Source organism: Aotus nancymaae, unplaced genomic scaffold (assembly GCF_030222135.1).
Source record: "Aotus nancymaae isolate 86718 unplaced genomic scaffold, 86718_ANA_hifiasm-v0.15.2.pri h1tg000029l, whole genome shotgun sequence".
In the NCBI taxonomy this organism is placed as follows: domain Eukaryota; kingdom Metazoa; phylum Chordata; class Mammalia; order Primates; family Aotidae; genus Aotus; species Aotus nancymaae.
Window position 1 is genome coordinate 15,008,812 of NW_026988442.1, and position 17,040 is coordinate 15,025,851.

The 17,040-nt window shown below is 46.5% G+C and overlaps 1 protein-coding gene across 1 annotated transcript in view; it reads left to right on the top strand.

Annotated features, from left to right (window-relative positions):
- The first annotated feature begins 6,349 nt into the window (after positions 1-6,349).
- The window catches only part of MMP24 (matrix metallopeptidase 24), a 47,695-nt gene continuing 37,004 nt past the window's right edge, over positions 6,350-17,040 (top strand). Inside the window, exon 1 of the mRNA XM_064382343.1 lies at positions 6,350-6,898. The gene's annotated coding sequence lies outside the window, so the exon portion shown is untranslated. The remainder of the gene's footprint in view (positions 6,899-17,040) is intronic.

Here is a 17,040-nt window from a genome sequence, read left to right on the forward strand (position 1 = left end):
TCCTTTCCCACTTCTTGTATGCCCATTGTCTCTTAAATCTCTCTCTTTTCCCACCCCCATCCTAGAAAAAAATGGGTTCTAAAGTCAAATTGATCCAGCACTATCATTTATGAATCACATAAGTTTGGCAGACTTATTCAGAGCCTTCTACTTCCTCAACCTAAATTGGGGGTAACAATGGCATCTATTTCATAGGGTTTATCTATAAAGATTAAATGAGATATTGTGCAGGAAAGTGCTTAGCCCAGTAACTGATATGTATTAGGCACTCAATAAATGTTAATTATGATTGTTATCCTTATTTCCTTAAACTTAGACAATTACACTAGTCTCTTAACCAATCTCTCTGCCTCCTCTGGTCATTATTCTCTCCACTGGGAGGAAACTAACATGGAATATCAATTAAGTGTCAACCACCTCATTCTTACAGCAATCTTATACAGTAATACTAGCATCATTTTATACAAATGGAACAGAGCCAAGATATGAACGTAGGTCTGACGCTAAAGCCTGTGCCCTTTTTGCATCTCCAAATTACCAGGTAACCATAAAATACTATTTTTCACACATCATCCTGCTTAAACACACACACACACACCCCTTTAATCACCACCCCTCCCCATTTTCCTTCAGAATACAACCCAAATTTATTATCCTAGCATTCACTGTCTTGTACTATTTCCCTCACTTCCCAACACTTTCCTGTAGGAACCTTGTGCTCCAGAGAAACGTATCTGCTGCTTCAAACACATTCTGTACACCCTCAACTTCCTACGTGAAATGCCCTCTCCTCTACCCTACCCTTGTTTAAATCCAGCCTTTTCTTCAGGGCCTAGCTAGAGTCCCCCCTCTATTACACCTTTTCCTAACTTTCCCAGCCCCTCATCAGGTCTCCCTGGACCCCTGGAGCAGCTTGCCTGTATCCTTGTTAACACATGGTGTTTGCCATCCCGTTTTTCTTTGCGTTTATGTTTTCTCATCAAGCTGGAAACCTCTGCACTTCAGGAAATTGGCCTTCTCTTTACTGTTTTTGTTTTGGGGTTTGGGGTTTCTTTCTTTCTGTCTTTCTTTCATCTTTCTTTCTTTCGGTATCCCAAGTAGCCCAGAGCCCTACAAATAGAAAGCGCTTGATAAATATGGGTTGTTTTGGATGAAAGATGATCTTCCCAGCTGGGTGAGCTCTCTCCCTCTAGGGGATGAGGGACTGAGCCTCACCTCAACTTCACCTAATGTCTCCCAGGATTGCCCCCTCTTCAGCGCTCCTCAGGTCTATTCTTTCGTCTTCTCTATCTCCTTCCCCACCACCCCGGCCTAGCAGAGCCGCTCAGAGACCCCCTCCGGTGTCACCCTCTTAGACCCAGTGCTATTTCTTTAGCTTGCTCTTCAACCCCGCCTGTACCCCGGGGCCGCTCCTCAGTCTCCTCCCCCAGGCTGCCTCTCAGAGCCCCTCTCCTCCGATGCCACTCCCTTGGACCCTCTCCCCAGGTCTCCGGACCTCCAACCCCAGAAATGCTCCCCCAGAGCCACCCAGCGGTTCGACCTCTAGGATTACCGATTGAGTCTTTTCCCCCTCCCGCTCAGGGCTGCCACCCCAGACCCCGACCTCCAGTTCCACCCCTTCGGACAGTGTCTCTAGAGCTGTTCCTTTAGCCTCTGCGACCCCTCCCCAGCGCCGCTCCAGGGCCGCTGCCCTCTCAGGTCCCACCTGGGTGCTGCCCCTGCGCCCCCGGCCGCCCCCCACCGGGGCGGGGCGCGCGGAGGCGGGGGCGCGCTGGCGGCCGAGGCAGCCGCGGCGGCGGCGGCGGCGGCGGCAGCGAAGGCAGGCGGGCCGGGCGCGTGTCCGCGGCGCCGTGACTCGGCGGCTCCGCAGCGGCTGCAGCGGGAGGACCCGGCCGGAGCCGCCGCCGCCGCCGCCATCGCAGCCGGGCGGCCGGGCCCCGCCGCGGGGATGCCGAGGAGCCGGGGCGGCCGAGCCACGCTGGGGCCGCCGCCGCCGCCGCCGGGCCGGGCCCCACGCTGGAGCCGCTGGTGGGTCCCCGGGCGGCTGCTCCTGCTGCTGCTGCTGCCCGCGCTCTGCTGCCTCCCGGGTGCCGCGCGGGCGGCGGCGGCGGTGGCGGCGGCGGGGGCCAGGGACCGGGCGGCGGTGGCAGCAGTGCGGGCGGCCAAGACGGAGGCGCCCTTCGCCGGGCAGGTGGGGCTGGCGCGCGGGGCCGGGGGGCATGGGCTCGGGGCCTCCGGGCAGGGCGGGGGGCGGCACCGGGGCCGGGCCCGGGCCGGGCCGCGCCTGCTGCTTTCGGGGTCGCGGAGGTGGCGCGCTGGGGGTTCGCGCCTGGGGTTCGGGTCCGCGGCCCAGGGCGGGGGCCGGGGAGGGCCACACCGAGGGCCGCCTGGGCCGGGAGCGGCTTCAGCACCGCGGACAGCGGCAGCGGGCGGGGGCCAATCTCGAGGGTCCGGCTTGCAGTGGTGGCGGTGGGGTGTGTGGCCTGCATGACTATGTGTGAGGGAAACCGTACAACGCCTCAGAGTAAATAGTAAGCGCAGCCAGTCTGTTGTGGGTTGGAAGAAGAAACCCAGGATGTTCAAGCTGGAAAAGGGGGAGGGGGGAGGGCGGAGGAAGGACTCGATCCCTGTCTTCGTAGCTGAAGGGCTGTCAGGTGGAGGTGGGATAGACTTTTCTAGCTTGGCCCCACAGGGCAGAACTGGGACCAACGGGAGTGGGGGTTGCAAGAAGACAAATTTGGGCTCAATATAGGAAGAAGTTTGTAACAATTGGAGCTGCTTAACCAGCTTAGGAGGCGGCGAGCTGCTCATCACTGGCCTGTGCAAGTAAAGGCTCTCAGGGGATTGGATGGAGGCATGCATAATGCTTGCATGAATACATGCATCATCACAATAATGCCAGCTAGCATTTACTGACCACTATGTGCCAGGCCTGGTGCTATGTTTTATACCAATGATCCAATTCAATCCTTATCACTACTCTATGAAATAGTTCCAATTATTACCCCCATTTTACAGATGTAGATACAGACTCAAAGAGTTTAAGTAACTTGCCCAAGGTCACACAGCTAGTGAGTGATGGAGTTGGAATTCTAACCTAGGCAGGCTGACTCTAGTCTCCTCATTATTTACGCATGACCTTATCCTATATCTCATGGAGGGGTGCAGTTGGACTAGGTAATTTCTCTAGTATCTTCCAACCTAGAGGTCTGCAATTCTAATAAATGATGTTGGGAAAACGGTATTTTGCTGAGGAAAATCAGAGTGATATCTTCAGTCATCCTAAGAGATGGAGTGTGTTTGTTGAATCAGGCAGCCTGTTTGTTTAGAAGAATCTGCCTGAAGAGAGATTCTTAATTGGGCATGGAGCTCAGGGGGTCACACATGCTCTGAAATTATGTACAAATTTGTGTTTATAAGTGCAAATGTGTATATTTCTAGGCAAGGACCCCTAGACTTCTTCAGTCTCTCAAAGGGTTACAGGTTCCACAAAATGAAACAAAAAAAGACAGGGTGTGTAAAAGAACCTTTAGGGCCAGTTGGCAGTTGTCCTCCAAAGATTTTAGAATTGCCGGTTGACTTTTGGTGGAAACTTTCCCTAGCCTCTTTGTGTTTTCACATGTGTTTCATCACATGTTAAAGTAATGTGTTTCCTAAGTTTATACCCTAGAAAAAAGAGCCCTTTAGACTGCCTGAGTGCACAGGATGAGGTGGAAGTACCCTGGCCTGGGATTAAGGAGGGCTGGGCTCTGATCTGGCCTTGGCCCTCATTGGTTTACGTGACCTTGAGCCATTTCCTTGCCCTCGCTAGGCTTGAATTTCACCATGTCTAACATAAAGAGATAGAGCTAGATGATGTCAACTCTGACACGTTTTTATTCCTATGATATTTCAAGCATTAAGAGGAAGCTATATTCACATATTCACTTGAATATATCAGAATTTGTAGAGAAGGTTATGTTTCCCTAGTCCTTACCCTTATCACTTTTACAGGCTTTGATTTTTCAAGTTTCCCCCTATGACACGAGACCCCTAGAATAGCCACACTCATTCTCTGGGTCATTTTAGTTGTCCTTTATCTAGGGCCTTAATTTTCAATAGATGTCAACTTGACCATTGTCTCCAGATGTAGGACTCTATGGTTTTACATAAAGAAGCGTTGATTTCTTCTTTGGTCTCCAGGTCCCATCCTGCTTCCTCCATCCCTCTGTCAGCTTTCCTGACTTCACCTGTCTTTAGGGAACAATCTGTAATAGCTCCCTGATCCTTTTCCTGGGTCAAAACTGATAGCCTGGAACACAACACCCTGCCTGTGGATTATTTTTATCGGAGTGCATTACCTTACATTTCTCCACATTGACGTTTGTCTACCATCGTGCGTTGCACTCAGTAACTTCCTTCAAGCATTGCTCACTCGCTCTTTCTCTCTCCCTCCCTCCACCTCTTCCTCTTTCCCTTTTTTTTGGCACAGCATTTCCCTGTCTGAAAGGGCTTAACATGATCTTAAGTCCTGAAATGTTCACTTTGTTCTACTTCTTCTGGATCACTTATAAAAAATTTAAGTGAGACAGGTCCCAGCATGGTCTCTTGGGGCCCCCTGCACTCTGAATCCCCTTTCATTCACAGAAGTGACCATTTATACCTATCTGTTGTTTTCTAAGTGACAAAAACATCACCCTTAATTTGACAATGACTCCATTTTAAATGTCTAATACATTGTCCAAAACTTTCTGAAAGACAGACAAATTATATCCACTGTTTCTCTCAATAATTTGTTCCTAATTATCCTTTCACTGAGCACTAGGGGATTGCTTGATTGAAACCTTATAGAAATATTGTTGCTTTTAAGCCAGCAGATAATGTTGCTTACTCCTCTGTCTTTTAAGCCCTTTGGAGTCTGACTCCACCCTGCCTCCCCATTAGCAGGCCATATTTCCCACTGCTTATCGATAATACATCCTTACTCCAGACAAGCTCATCTCTCCTTTACCCTTAGACAAGCTGCCCATGTTTCTCTGGATATTGTCACATGTTGTTTACCTCTGCACCCCCACCCATTCATTTGAACCTTTCCTTAAAGTTTCGGCTCAAGCCTTGCTTCTCCAGTAACTTTCCCTGATTTCTCTAGTTGTCATTTTCTTCTCTCTTCTCCAGGAAACACTTTAAAGCAGCCCCACCCAGTCTGTCATTTACTTACTTACTTATTTTTATTTTATTTATTTATTTTTGAAAAGAAGTCTCGCTCTGTTGCCCAGGCTGGAGCACAGTGGGGTGATCTCAGCTCACTGCAACCTCCACCTCCCAGCTTCAAGCTATTCTCATGTCTCAGCCTCCAGAGTAGCTGGGATTACAGGTGTGTGCCACCATGTCCAGTTAATTTTTGTATTTATAGTAGAGATGGGTTTTCACCATGTTGGCCAGGCTGGTCTCAAACTCCTGACCTCAAGTGATCAGCCCGCCTCAGTCTCCCAAAGTGCTGGGATTACAGCCATGAGCCACTGCGCCCAGCCCTATTTATTTTTTAATAGTTAAACATTATTGTTGGGGAAAGGGGGGTTGGTCCTTAGGCAGATCTTTCTCAACCAAAATGTTTTATTTTTTTACATCAAACAAAATCCCCAACTCTCAATGCTCATCATTAAGTATTCAATGAGCAACTAATGATTCTACTCTTTGTCCTTTATCTCAAAAAGTTACATGGATCTGAAATAGGCACTCATGGGCATGTGAGTCCAAGCTCCCTTCTAAAACCCTTCTTAGATGTGGGACTCATTGCCGACCTGTACATCCTTCATTGGAAATTGAGGTTATTCATTTTGGCAGTGGTTCCACAATCTCACCCTGGAGTTCTTTCATAACTCTTTAGGTAGTCATCTAATGGCAGTGGCATCAATAGAAAGAAATTGAGAGATAACCATGACTTTAGGGATCACCCAGTACCCACAGCAGCGCTTACTAGATACTTCTTGAGTTGCCCAAGGGCACAGAACTAGTAGATGATTCGGAACTCCTATAGAATTTTTCCTAGTTCTCCTGATTTCTAAGTTGAGAGCATTTTTCGTTACTCCTTACTCCGAGATTTTTGATTTCATATCTACGATTTTTCATTACCAAGCCAAAAAAATCTTTTATTCAGTCTATCTTCACCTTTGCTTTCTTTTTCTCCATTTCCCAACCCCTTGAAGCCCAAAAAACAAGATCCTATGCTTTCTTGAGTCTTTCTTTTGTATCTGGCACTTCAGGAAGTCCCACTGACTCTCTAATTGGGTTCCTTCATTTGATTTATCAAAAGCATCACTTTTCTTATTATTCACTGAGTAGAATGCTCCTTAAATACTTTTCTGGCCTTCCTAGTTTCCTACTTGACTCTGAGGAAGATCAGAACAGGCCGAAAGAGGCAAGTCAGTTATCACAGGCCACATGAATAAGTAACGGAGTGTGACTCTTAGACCCAGGGCTATGGATTCCTGCCCTTGAGACTGGTTTTGAATGATTTGTGCTGAGGAGATGGAGAACAGCCTTTGGTTTGAACCTGTAGTCAAGGAAGATTGAGCCCAAATGATTGGAGGGGTGGGAGAGTGACCTATTAAGAAGCACCAACATATTCCCAAACCAAAATATTCTTTCACTGTGATCATGGCCTCCAGTATACCTTCATTCTTGTCTGGGAAAAAAAAAAATCTCACTATTAGGAAGTTCTCCTTTTACATAAGCTGGATCTAGTCTGCTGTATTTTTAATTCATTTTCTCTTATTTTTACTGTGGGGTTTCATATTACTTTAATAGCTCCTTATATTTGTAAAGCACTTTGCACCTTCCAGATGCTGTGTGTGGCCCTATTTGGTCCTGGCAACAATACCATGAGGTAGATAAGGAAGATATTGTCCTCATTTTCTAGGTGAGTAAATGGAGACTCAAAGATGATGTGAATTGCCTATCATCTTGTCCAAGGACCCACACATAGCTCATAAACATTAAAGCAGGCCGGGCGTGGTGGCTCATGCCTATAATCCCAGCACTTTGGGAGGCTGAGGCAGATAGATCACCTGAGGTCAGGCGTTTGAGACTAGCCTCGCCAACATGGTGAAACTTCATCTCTACTAAATATACAAAAATTAGCCAGGCGTGGTGGCATGCACCTATAATCCCAGTTACCTGGGAGGCTGAGGCAGGAGAATTGCCTGAACCCAGGGGACAGTGGTTGCAGTGAGCTGAGATAACACCCCTTCACTCCAGCCTGGGTGAAAGAGAAAAACTCCATCTCAAAAAAAAAAAGCAAGAACAGAAGCTAGGTTTTCTGTTCTTGGGCTCAGCACTCTGCCCACTGCACAAGTTTCCCTTTCTGGACTATTATTATAGCCTTTTAGCCAATCTTTTCTACTTTCAAGTATGTCCTACTCCAGTCCTTGAAAGAGGTATTTTTAGAACTAATAAATTATAATTGTAAATTATAATTGTACCCAAAAGACTAATCTTAGGAGATGCCTAGCCCTATAGTATGGTATTGTTTGAACTCAAAACAGGAAGAACAAACCACAGCCAATACCTCCTCAGTACCTAGCACAGTGCACGGCACATTCTGGACCTGTGATAAACATTTTAAAATTAATTTTGTTATCTAATCCCAACAACTTCTTTGAATGGTGCTTGGCACACACAAGTCAGTCCCTTTTTTGAAGAATAAATGAAAGTAAAATAAATGAATGCATGCTAGAAGTATAACAAGGTGTATGGAAGCACTGAAGAGGGAGGAGATGAGCTTTCCCAGAGAATGCTTCGGGAAGAAGGTGGTACCTGAGATGAACCTTTGAGGGAGGAGAATGATGGAGAAGGATGAATCGGACAGTCCAGACAGAATGAAAACTATGAACCATGACCCTACAAAAGTACATGGCATGTTGAGGAAACAGTGGATAATCTGATGTGCCTGGAGCACCAAGTCACTTGCTGTTTCCAGTAAGAGTGTATAAGGAGAAGAGGCTGGAGAGGGATGTTGAGAGCAGATTGTGCATTTGGCTTTTCTCCAAAGGCTGAGGGGAGTCATTAAAGGTTTCTGAGCAGAGAAGAGACCTGCTCAGAGCCATGTGGAGGAAGTGGAGGGACTGGGGCTTGTTCTTGAGTTGTTCGGGCTGCTGGTTCCTGCCCTGGATTCTTTTAAGCTGTCTTAGCACAACTTAGGAGTGAGTACCCATTTTAGGGACTTGAATATGGATAAAGGCGTGAATTCCCCCTGTGGCCCTCCCCTACTGAGCGATTTTGCAGTGAATCACTTGGTTTCTGTAGACAAGTCAGGGTTAATCTATTCAAGTCCTTCACTAGTTTTTCTTCATCATTACTCCATGCATTTGTTTTTTTTTTTTTTGTAAAAAGCAACTTTGAATAGGCTTTAGTGACACATAGAATAACAGCAAACTCCTATGTGTGTGTAAAGATAACATTTTCCCAAAGATTATACATGTTGTTAAACAAAGTAAGTAGAGGAAAGCAAGGCATTATTATTAACCACATATATATATAATTAAATATGTGTGTGTGTGTATATATATATAATTAACCATAAATATAATTAAATATGTATGTGTGTGTGTGTGTGTGTGTATACACACACATATATATAAAATTAAAGCAAAGAACACAAGCTAGGTTTTCTGTTCTTGGGCCCAGCACTCTACCCACCTCACAAGTTTTCCTTTCCTTTCTGGATTATTATCTATCTCTCCTTTGAGTTCAAAGGGGACTACAGGCATGTAAACCAACATTTATCATATAATACAAACTATGCTATAAATGAGGATATATATAATGCCATTGGGAGCACAGAGACAGTCCATTTAACCCCGGACAGATAGCCCCCCCCAATGAAGTGGCATTCAAGTTGCATTTTGAAGTAGTACACTGGGGGAGGCCAGAGTACATGCAGGAACGGAATTCTAGGGAGAAGGAATGAAATAAAGGCACAGAGTAGGACTCTGCAGGACGTGTTCAGGCAACACAATGAGGTCAGTATAGCCAGAGGTTGGGGTACTTGAGGTGAGCAGTAAAGGGTGGAAGGTACAGGACAGAACATGAGGCTGGTAGAGCCGGGCACAATGGCTCACGCTGGTAATCCCAGCTACTCAGGAGGCTGAGGCTGGAGGATTGCTTGGGACCAAGAGTTTGAGGTCATAGTGAGCTATGATTGTACCACTGCACTCTAGCCTGAGTGACAGAGCAGAACCCCATCTCTACAAAAGAAGAAGATGGGGCTGGAAAGGTGCATTGGCATCACATTGTAAGGGTTGTTGTGTCATGCTAAAGAATTGGGACTTTGAGACTGGCAATGAGGAACCAGAAGATCGGCTTCACAGTCCATCCACTTAGGCGAAAATATTGGAACTTTTTATCATTACTTACGGGTTATTTAGTTCAACCATCTCCCTGTTGTAGCTAAGAAACTGAGACTTGGTCCGGGTGTGGTAGCTCACGTCTGTAACCCTAACCCTTTGGGAGGCCAAAGTGGGAGGATCGCTTGAGCCAAGGAGTTTGAGACCAGCCTGGGCAACGTGACGAAACCCCGTCTCTACAAAAAATATAAAGATTAGCTGGGTGTGGTGGCATGTGCCTATAGTAACAGCTACTTGGGAGGCTGAGGCAGGAGGACTGCCTGAGCCCAAGAAGTCGAGGCTACAGTGAGCAGAGAATGAAAACTATGAAAACTAGCCTGAGCCATAGAGTGAAACTCTGTCTTAAAAAAAAAAATAGGCTGGGCACGGTGGCTTACACCCTGTAATCCCAGCACTTTGTGGGGCCGAGGCAGGTGGATCTCCTGAGGTCAGGAGTTTGAGACCAGTCTGGCCAATGTGCTAAAACCCCATCATTACTAAAAAATACAAAATTAGCTAAGCATGGTGGTGGGTGCCTGTAATCTCTGTTAGGAGGCTGAGGCAGGAGAATTGCTTGAACCCAAAAGGCAGAGGTTGCAGTGAGCCAAAATTGTGCCATTTCCAGCCTGGGCGACAAGAGTAAGACCCCGTCCCAAAAACAAAAACAAAAAAACCCTGAGGTCTGACCACTGGTCTGTCTTCACTTTTCCCTTTTCTTCACTCATCAAGAAGTCGAGCCTCAGGGGACAGAAAATTGGCAGATTTGCAGGAGAGCTTTGGAAAGGTCAATTAAGACTAAGGCCCCTCCTTTTCCAGAGAGTGAATGAGACCATGGCCACACTCCTGACTGTGGGCAGAGGCCTCCCCAGAAATGCAAAACTTGGACATCCCAGTGCTGACCCAAAACCCCAAATGTGCCACCTTCCTGGGTATGGTGATCATCTGGCTTGTGGTGGCCTCCTGGGAGTGGGCCAAGGACATTCTGCGGAGCACCAGGGAATTCCCGCTATTGCACTTACCACCCACTCAAGAGCCGATGGCAGCCAACAGGCAATGCTGCGCCATTAAGGTGTTTGTCAAGAAGCTAAGCTGGGCATTGTGGGCGATCCTGAGGGCCCTTTTTAGATTGGCTGTAAGTGAAGAAAAAAAAGAAAAGAAACAGCATTTGGAGGCAAATTAGAGCTAGTGCAGAGGGTGTAGCATGACAGAAAACGCTCTGAGAGGCAGAGAAGCTTGGCTCCATTCCTGGCTTCCTTAACAACTTGCTCTGTGATTTTGAATAAGTCATTTCCCTTCCCAGAGTTTTCTTTCTCTCTTCCGCAAAACAAGCATGTTAAATTAGATAATCTCTAAGTATTGTTGACCAGTGCATTTTCTAGATACCTGAATGGTTATGCCTTCAGTATGAAATTTTACAAATTAGTTGTAATCAGGTGGGCTCAGCAGCAAGGCTGGGACCTCAGTTATATGGATAGAGGAGGAGCAGGGTTTTGGTGGGACAAGAGATGGAGGAAACTTACACAGTGATAGGACTGATCCCTGAGGAGTCACCAGAGAGACCCAGTGACTTGCTCCGGCAGCAATAACGAAAGATGGTGGTCAGGGCAGGGAAATGGCTTATCCAAAATCACCAAGAGCCAGGCATGGTGTCTCACACCTATAATCCCAGCACTTTGGGAGGCTGAGGCGGGCCAATCAGCCGAGGTCAGGAGTTCGAGATGAGTCTGGTTAACATGGTGAAACCCCATTTCTACTAAAAACACACACAAAAATAGCTGGGCACGTGCCTGTAATCCCAGCTCCTCGGGAGACTGAGGCACGAGAATCACTTGAACACAGGAGGCAGGAGTTGCAGTGAGCCAAGATTGCGCCATTACAATACAGCTTGGGCAACAAGAGAGAAACTCCATCTCAAAAAAAAAAAACACCAAGAGCAAGTTGGTAGAGGAGCTGTGAATGGAGCCAAGAGTCTCTGCCTTTCAGTGGGTTCTTTCCAAGGACAATGGGAGCAGGAATAGACAATAACATTGTAAGAACACTTACTATGTGCCAGAATCTGCAAAATGCTTCATGCGCATGTGTTAGTTTCCTATTGCTGCTGTAACAAATTACCAGGAACTTATGTCTTAAAGCAACACAAACTTGTTATCTTACATTTTGGAGGTCAGAAGTCCGAAATGGGTCTTACTGGACTGAAATCAAGTTATTGGCAAGGCTGCATTCCTGCTGGAGTTCTAGGAGAGGATCCTTTCCTTGCCTTTTCCAGGGTCTAGAGACTGCCTGTATCCCTTGCCTTGTGGTCCTTTCCAGCAGCAGTATTGCTATAACCTGTGTCTCCCAACACCTTCTCTGACTCAACTCACGTGCCCATACCCCCGCCCCCGCCCCCGCCCCCCTCTTATAAGGATGCTTGTGATTTCATTAGACCCACCTGGATAATCTGGGCTAATCTCCCCATCTGAAGATCCTTAATGTAATCACTTCTATAAAGTCTCTTTACCATGTAAGGTAACGTATTTATAGTTTTGGGGATTAGGATGTGGATGTCTTTGAAGGCTCATTATTTTACTACCACAGTGCATCACCTGATTGAGTCCTCCTAACAACCCTTCTTTAAGCATCTGTTTAACAGACGAGGAATGTGATGCCTAGAGAAGTTAGGTCATTTGCTCAAGGGCACTCAGCTGGAAAGAGAAAAGTTAGGTAATATTTGGTATGTGGTGGCATTGTGGTTTCAAGTGAGCTGTCTTTTTAGATAGGACCCCATTCGGCTCCCAGGTGTATTGAGAATACATAGGCCTTCATGGAGAAAAAATAAAAGAGAAAGAGAATACAGTCTAACTCTCTGAGGAGGCTGTCTAAGAACTAGGCAGGGAATCTGAGACCCTGAAAAACGATTAGGCTCATAGCAGTCTCAGCTTAGAACTTGAAGCCAGAGAGAGAAACTGAGGCAAAAACCCAGTTGTAAGCGTTAAGCCAATATAGCAATGGATGGCAAAGAGTGATCTGAGGCCACCCTTCATGCCTGTATACAGTGATACAATAGTATCTCAGTGAGAGGATTGACGCTGTTGATGGAACATTTGCCCAAGTCAGGATTGACCAAGGAGATGGGCAAGGTGAGGGACCCAGAAGTAATAGCAGATCCAAGACACAGTAGGCAGAGGCTGGCTACTGAGCCAATGCTAATAGACTTTTCTAAATGGGTAACATAGTTATAAGTGACACTGAGCATAACACGTCCATTTCATCATGGCTATGGCAGGCCCTGTGCTAGCTGTTGGGGTGGCAATGATGGGGAGGACATGCATGCATTTTATAGTCAAGAGGAAGAGATAGATAATTCAACATGTGGTTACAATACAATGTGATAAGAATTGTTGGCCAGGTGAGGTGGTTCACGCCTGTAATTCCAGTGCTTTGGGAGGTCCAGATGGGTGGATCACAAGGTAAGGAGTTTGAAACCAGCCTGGCCAACATGGTGAAACCCCGTCTCTACTAAAAATACAAAAACATTAGCTGGGCATGGTGGCAGGCACCTATAATCCCAGCTACTCAGGAAGCTGAGACAGGAGAATCACTTGAACTCGGGAGGCGGAGGTTGCAGTGAGCTGAGATTGTGTTACTGCACTCCAGCCTGGCAACAGAGTAAGACTCCATCTCAACCCCAAAGAGAGAGGAGGGGAGAGAGAACAGAAGGAACAATGCATGTAAGGGCCTGGTGGAACTAGAACTCACTAGAACACAGAGCACTAGGTGGAGAAAGATAAAAGGGATTGCAGAGGGAGTCAGGGGCCAAATCATAAAGGCTGTTGACTGCAGAGATGGAAAGGGCTTCAAGCCATCTCAGGGTATTCACAGGGATTGCATTCACACTTACTGTCCCCTCATCCTGGAACACTCTTTCCTAGTAGCCACAGGACCCACTCCCTCACCTCCTTCAGATCTCTCGCTTACATGTCACCTCCTCAAAGAGATTGTCCCTGATCACCCTCTATAAATAGCTGTCCCATCACTCTCCATCTCTCCAACCTGCTCTGTTCTTCACAGCACTTATTCCCACATGGTTCTTCCACTAGACCGTAACTGCTAGAAAGGAGCTAGAATGCTGTTCTGAGTTTTTTTGTTTTTGTTTCAGACACAGTCTCATTCTGTCGCCCACAGCCCACTGCAGCCTCCAACTCCTGGGCTCCAGGATCTTCCTGCCAGAGTCTCCAGAGTAGCTGGAACTACAGGGGTGTGTCACCATGCTTGGCTAATTTTTTCAATTTTTTGGGTAGAGAGGCATCTTGCTATGTTGGCCAGGCTGGGATTAGAATTTTTTTTTGGCTCTCATAACCCTAGCGCACCGTACCTGGTTCATAGTAGGTCCTCAATAAGTATTTATTGAATGAATGGACAGAAATAAACATTTGATGTTTGGGAGGTAGGACCAATAGTTCTTTGGTAAAAGACTAGAGTGCCATGGCTCACGCCTGTAATCCCAGCACTTCGTGGGGCCAACACAGATATATCACTTGAGCCTAGGAGTTCAAGACCAGCCCTAACAACACAGCGAGACTTCATCTCTACAAAAAAAAAACACAACTTTTTTTAAAAATTTGCCAGGCGTGGTGGCAAATGCCTGTAGTCCCAGCTACTCAGGAGGCTGATGTGGGAGGATCGCTTGAGCCCAGAAATTCAAGCCTGAAGTGAGCCAGGGCTGAGAGTGAGACCCTGTCTCAAAAAAAAAACCCAAAACCTGGATGTGGGCAGTGAAGGATTGGAAAGAGTCGTGGGTCATATGAGGCTGCTGATTTGGACACCTGGGTAGCTGATGGTGCCATGCCCTGACATAGCATAGGAGTATTGCGCTCACTATTATCTGAGATAAGACACTGCACTCCAGCCTGGCCAATATGATGAGACTCTGTCTCTATTAAAAATACAAAAAATTAGCCGTGGTGGCGCAAGTCTGTAATCCCAGCTACTCCGGAGGCTGAGGCAGGAGAATCGCTTGAACCCAGGAGGCGGAGGTTGCAGTGAGCTGAGACTGCGCCACAGCACTCCAGCCTGGGTGACAGACCGAGACTCCATCTCAAAAAAAAAAATTGTAATAAGGAGACAGGAGTGTATCCTACTCCTGTCTCCTTCCTGTACCTCCAGGAGTGTGAGATATAGGAAGTCTTGGGAAAGGGAAGGGCTGCCTGTCCAATACTCTGACCATATGGAATGCCGCTTCTTAGCTTTAGGACTCTGAACACAGTCATCCCTTGATATCCACAAGGGGTTGGTTCCTGGACCCTCTCAGATACCAAAATCCGTGGATGCTCAAGTCCCTTATAGCCTGCCATATCCGCAAGATAGCCGTGGATATGGAGGGCCAACTGTAATTAAAACCTCTTTGAACCTGTTTCTTCATCTGCAAATTGGAGGTCATAATTCCTGCCTCATGGAGCTGTTGCATTCTAGGGTGCTTAGCACAACAGAGTGCCTGTGCCGGGTACACAGTGGGCATTCTAAAGACGGTAGTTAGTATCATTGTTATTATACTCAGAACATCCCTGACTGTTCAAAATTTGTTGTTGTTTTTTTCCCCAGGGAATAGACCTGTTTATGAGCCTCCAAAAAAAAAGCAAAGTAAACAAAACCTTGAAAAATGTGTTTAAAACTCAGGGATATCTTTGGGGTCACAGGGCCTGTAATTTCTTTTTTTTTTTTTTTAATTTATTTTACTTTAAGTTCTGGGATACATGTGCTGAACGTGCAGGTTTGTTACATAGGTATACATATGCCATGGTGGTTTGCTGCACCTGTCAACCCATCATCTAGGTTTTAAGCCCCGCATCCATTAGGTTATTTGTCCTAATCCTGTCCCTTCCCTAGCCCCCCACCCCCGACAGGCCCCGGTGTGTGATGTTCCGCTCCCTGTGTCCATATGTTCTCATTGTTCAACTCCCACTTATGAGTTTGGTTTTCTGTTCCTGTGTTAGTTTGCTGAGGATGATGGTTTCTAGCTTCATCTATGTCCCTGAAAAGGACATGAACTCATTCTTTTAGGTGGCTGCATAGTATTCCATGGTGTACACATGCCACATTTTCTTTATCTAGTCTATCATTGGAGGGCATTTGGGTTGGTTCCAAGTCTTTGCTATTGTAAATAGTGCTGCAATAAACATACATGTGCATGTGTCTTTATAGTAGAATGATAAAAGTTGTTTCTTATAATGAGTCAAGAGCTCTGTCCTACATAATCTTTCATTCTGGTCTTAGTTTTGCCCTCTGTACCAACGAGAATGTTCTCCTTCACACTCCTCTTCTCCTTAATGCAGTCTCCCTTCTTCAGCCTACATACCCCTCGTCTGTCCTCCCAGGACATGGTTCCCGGTCCTCTTACTCTCTTGGCCATGCTCCCTTAATCAAGCTCCAGTTTGTCACAGTCCCTCTGCATATAAAACCTCCAGAACTCTCCCATGCATGCTGAGGCCAGTGGCTGGCTCCTGTTGCTTACCTCATCACCCTAGATTATGACCTCAGTTGCCCAAACTCTTCCATGGGGGTCTTTTATTCTTTCTTCCTCATTCTAGCCCCTGCTTCCAAATTTGACTTCTTCCTTCCTGGTCCTTATTACCTCTGGCCTTTCTAATAATACCTCCTAGCCCCTTCACTTCTGATCAAACACCTAATTCTGATCATTTTCGCCACTCCTTCTCCAGGCCCACATGGTCTGGTTCAGGCTCCCACTAAGGTGTGATGCTCCCAGATCTCCCCTGAAGACCTCACTGTTTTAAATGACCCACCTTCTCTCTCCTTCCCCATGGCCATCTCTGTTTCCAGGAGCACTTGTCAGCACTGCCAGAGATCTGCCTCTTGCCACGCCCATTGCCACTTCTAATCTCACCACCAACTCTGCTGTCTGCCACTCTCTTTCCTCTTCTGTCCACATTTTTTTCTCCTTGGTACTCTCTGCTCTCTCCTTTCACTGCCACCACTCCTGGACTTCTCAGCTTTGACTTCTCAGGAACCCAACTCCTGCCTTCTGGCTGGCAGACCAGTCACACCGTATTGCCTATGACCTCTACGTCTTTGGTTCAGCCCAGCTATTTTGGTCTCTGCTTGCACCCTGAGATTTTTCTCACTTTCCTCTGGGTTTACACATCTTCCCACACTTTAAGGGTGACAGACATCTTAAGAGTTGGCTAACTGAGCTGTAAAGGTTAGACTTCTGACGTGGCTGGTGATTGATTAATGGATCTAGGTGTAAAAAGATGAAAGCAAGGTCATTCTGTCTAAAAGTGAATGAGACGTTTTTCCTTTAGTGGATTTTGTCTTTTTTTCAAATGGAGCAATGGAACCTATTGCCTCATCAAGCAAGGAAGTCAAACCACAATAGATTGAATTTCAGCAAGTGTGTTTTGAAACTTCTAATAGATACCAGGAATTCTGCTTGGTGCTTTCATGTGTATTACTCATTAAATTTTCCCAAGATGAAATCCCTTCCTTGATATCCGGACAGTGCCTCTTAGATCAACTGTTCATTCATTCATGAACTCAGTGATTACTTCTTGTGTCAGACACTATGCTAAATACTATAACAGATACAAAAATAAATATGACACCATCTCTGTTCTCCAGGAACTGAATCTAGTGGGAAAAACAGACATACCCATGACTGGGTGTGCTACATTGCGGCAGTTGT